Below are 4,563 nucleotides of genomic sequence, written 5' to 3'. Positions count from 1 at the left end.
GTCTGTGTTTGTTCATTTGTACCTTTGACTTCGAGATTGATAATACAATTTTTCTTTTACGCTTGTGTGAGGGGAAAACAATTGCCCTCCTGAACGGGATCCAATGGAGGGAGTAAGTGAGGATTGATAGAGGTGGGGGATTAAGGGGATGATACAAACCTAATGTAATTGACACTAGCAATTGTGGAACTAAGTGAATTGAAGGCTTCTAACATTCAAGATTAAAACAAGGTTTGCAAGACATCACTAGGCAAAAATTTAAAGAAAACACTCAATTCTATTATTTATTAAAGCTTGAATTTGAAATAAATGGTTGTTTGGTTAAAAATCCTTAGCCATCCATTTGAATCACAAATATTGTTTTGTGTGTGGATAAGAAGTGTCTGTTTGGTATGTGATTTTGATAATGTTTTATGTTTTAAGATTTACTATGTTCACCAAATAAGCATTTGATAGACAACTTAAATTTGATGTTCATATAGTGAAATATCTAAAACCAACGTTTTGAACAATTAATTAAATTGAAATTTAGTTTATTTTTAAATTTTTGATTTAAATTGTCTACCAAACATGTCCTAAATATTTAAGATAATTAATATATGTGTTTGGATATGTAGGATAATTAATGTTTAATATTAAATATTTGTGTTTGTTTTACTAATTTTGTATATAGAAACTAAAATTAAATAATTACTGCAAGAAAATAATTAATACAATAATTATTGAATTCACCTGGCCTACCTTATTTTTGGAACATCCTGGGTTATGGGTTATAGGTGGGCATTTTACAGGTTTCTGTTGTATCAATCTATCATTGTTTAATTTCTGTTGAAGCATATATACTCGGGGTGGGTGCAAGGTGGACGATTTTAAAGCGGACTCATAGATAGAGAAGATTGCCAAGATTTCGTGATTCGCTACCAAACTTATTCTATTAGTTAAAATTTATTAAGTCTAAATAATATATTTATATTTAAATAATTAATTAAAATTAAATAAGAATAGTTGATTGATATTAATGGATTAATTGATTATATTCTATTTTTGCTATTCATTTTCATGGGATTAAGAAGCAGTAGGGGTGATTGTAAAATTTTTATGAAGAGACTGAAAATCCTCGAATTCAGTCTTAAAGATTGAAACATTTCGTGGTCAACCTCACATTCGGTTCACTCTTGGAAGGACTGAATGTTATGGGAAATTGCTATCTACATTTTTGTTTATTTTTATTTATATTTTTTTTGGAATATAATTTTTTTAAAACCTTGGATATTATGGATAATATTAGATATCTCAATCTTGAAATGTAATTTATTTACTTTGTTTAGTATATCTCAATCTTCTTCTATTTTCCCTCCATATTATGCATAATTTTTCTCTTTTAAATTTTTATCTGAATAATCTCATTAGTTTGCTTGATATTAAATGCATCTATGTTTTTTTTCCATTTAGATTTAGAGTTTAGAGATTAAAATGCATTAGTGCATGACTTTGTTGAATAAAGTAAATGGTTGATTTATTGTATTTCTACTATGAGAAAATAAAATGAATTGATTTATTGTGTACATTTAGTAAGTATTAGGAACTATATTAGCATGCAAATGCATGATTTTTTATTTCCATTTTACACATGTATGAATCTTTATTCTTTATATTATGGGTCTTGCTTTGAAATATTTGATCACGTAAAGTTTGATAACGTGGAAAAACCAAATTTTGTATATGTACATGAATCAACGTTGGTTTTATTGCAAAGATGTTATACGGAAAACCCCTAATTTTGTAAATTATTCCCACATAACTAAGTTTTTTGCAAGTTATTTTCCGTTCACTCCTATTTTTGTACTTAATCCCATTTTTATATATAAAGATTCTACCTCAAGGGAAAATATAAAAGACTCCTGTTAGACACGTTTTAAAATTTCACGACTAATAATATCCTAAATTTTAATCAAAGGATATTAAATTGATTTAGGAAATAAAATATATTCTTACCCTAAACAAAGCAATGAAATCTTCTAACAACATATGATGCAGAAAACTAACAAATTTCCTAAAGGGTCAAATATATTCCTAAGTGTAACACAAAGAGCTAAAAAAAAAAGAAAGAAAATAAGAAGGAAAGGGTTAAGGTCAGGAATATTGCATGTTTAAAAAGAAAGGACAAATATAGGGTAGTTATGAAAAAAACGATTTGTGTACTGGATACACGAGTTTTCTATTTTTTTTTTTTTTTTGAAATATTCATAAATATAATAAAAATAAATAAAGAATAATCATCCCTAATTTTAGTTTTATATTAAATCCATTCCTTTTACATATCAAACACGTGTACACATATACTAATGCCACATATATCTCTTTTTAAAAGTATATTTTCTTTATCAAATCATTTTACCAAATTCGTATTTTTACTCATGCAAATCAAAGAAGAAAACAAGTTGCAGTCCCGTCTCTTCTTCCTTGATTACTCAAACAAAAAAGAGCAATGATTATGTGCAGTCTAACTCTTAAAGTTCTCATTTGTTAACCACATAAAAATAGAATTAGAAAAAAATATATGTTTTAAAAAACAAAGATGTCACATGACAGTATTTTATTGGACAATATTTGGGATGCACCAAGATAGGTGCATCCAAGGAGCACCCTAGTTTTTTTTCTCAACAAAAAAAAAAAAAAAGAATTCACAAATCTTCAAATTTTCAGAAAGAGAAAGGAAGAAGAAGAAACATATAGAGTAATTATGTTTGGTGTTTCGTGTACATTAACTGTATAAAACCTTCAAGACTTCGTTGATTCAAAATTACAAGATAAGGAAGACAAAAGCTAAGTTTCCTCACCTTCTTGAAACAATACACATAAATGTTTTGATAAAAAAAAAGTCTAAGACAACATAATTTGACAAAAAAGAAAAAATAAAAAAGATAAATATGGAGGGATTGAAACAATAGACCTTATTACATATCATATATGGTGATTAAAATAGTGAAAAAATCTCATAAAATCTCTCTAAATTCTCTACAGAATTAGATCGAGGAGACTGAGATAAGAAAATCCCTACAAAAGGGACAAACAAACACATATTTTTTCTTCTAAAATCAAGTTGTCTCTAAAATTAGATTCTCTGAATTTCTCTCCCAAAGTGCCAACTTCCAAATCGTAGACACTTTTCCACCATTTTGCATGATTTTGACGTGAATGGCCTGAATGGTTTTTTTTTGCCAAATGAGTGATTCTTTGCTAGCGTGTCACCTACTAAATCATGTAGAGATATGCGATTTAGTAACCTTAAATTTGTCAATACTTTTCAATCCATTCTATTTTTGTCGATATTTAATTAAATTACATTATTTTTTAAAAAAAATCAACAGGAAAATAGGCTAGTGTAGCACTTGCAACATGTTGGCAATAGGGAACCTTGTGCCTAGTTATCACACGTGCAGCATAATGTGGTGTCCATTTTGCTCGTGCGTGTAGTGCCACCTAGGACGGTCGATTAGGAAAAAAATTTCTAGTACTATTGTATCATGAAGATTTTTATTTTTATTTTTTTATTTTTTTTATATTACCTTCATTTATTGTATAAAGGAAGTATTTAACAATTTTGTAGATTGGTAGAATAAAACAATATATCATCTAATGACGTATTGAATGCTTAAGTCATGTACTAATATAATATTAGAAACTTCTCCGCAAAGAATGTCAATAATGTTGGAGGTGTTGGGTTGGACAACATTCCTTGTTTAGATCTTAGGCAATTGATGTACCCACAAGGCACGAAACATGAGTACATTAGAAAAGTTGAAAATCGATGGATTTGAGGAGGAAATTGTAACAAAAAAACAACAAATAAAAAAAAATGGAAATAAGAGAAAAATATTACCTAGAGAACCAAATATTTCAATTGAGTTATGTGTTTATTGAAGTGAAAATAGGTAAATAAAAACTTAACTACTAATGCACTAACCTTCTTTAATCATTTCCAATAAGTTATCTGACTACTGTCCTGAATAAAAGCCACTAAGATTAACTAAAGAAAAATTAGTTCAATTATTTGGAAATTAAGTTTAATTTGCCCTAATTCTTAACAGTAACCACTAAGCTCATTTGGTTGATACTCTCATTTCTATTTCTTCCATCTACCAATTTACCCATATCAATATGCTGCTTAGAAAAGTCAAATAAATTCATACAGTTGAAACATTAAGAAGAGTATTGTGACCATTGTTAAATGACTTTACTAAATATCGAATATGCATCAAATAGTAATTCAATTCCCATATATGACTTTCGTACTTGAAGATTGAACCTCCAACCTTAAGAAAAGAGGGCATGTCAATACTAATCCTTTGATAATTTAAAGGAAAAATACCCTTTTGATCTATGAGTTTTCAAGAATAAATACATTTAGTTCTTAATGTTTCAAATTGGCTTAATGGGGTAGAGGAAACCCAAAGGGTACAAAGAGGAAAGAGGGAAATCTTTCTTATATCAATAGATTTTTCTTCGTAAACGAGAAAGGAGGAGAGAGAAAATAGAAAAAAAAAAAAAGGAAAGAGAGGG

This window comes from Benincasa hispida, chromosome 11, assembly GCF_009727055.1.
Source record: "Benincasa hispida cultivar B227 chromosome 11, ASM972705v1, whole genome shotgun sequence".
NCBI lineage: Eukaryota > Viridiplantae > Streptophyta > Magnoliopsida > Cucurbitales > Cucurbitaceae > Benincasa > Benincasa hispida.
The sequence above is the reverse complement of the archived record's forward strand: the minus strand, read 5'-3'. Positions refer to the sequence as shown.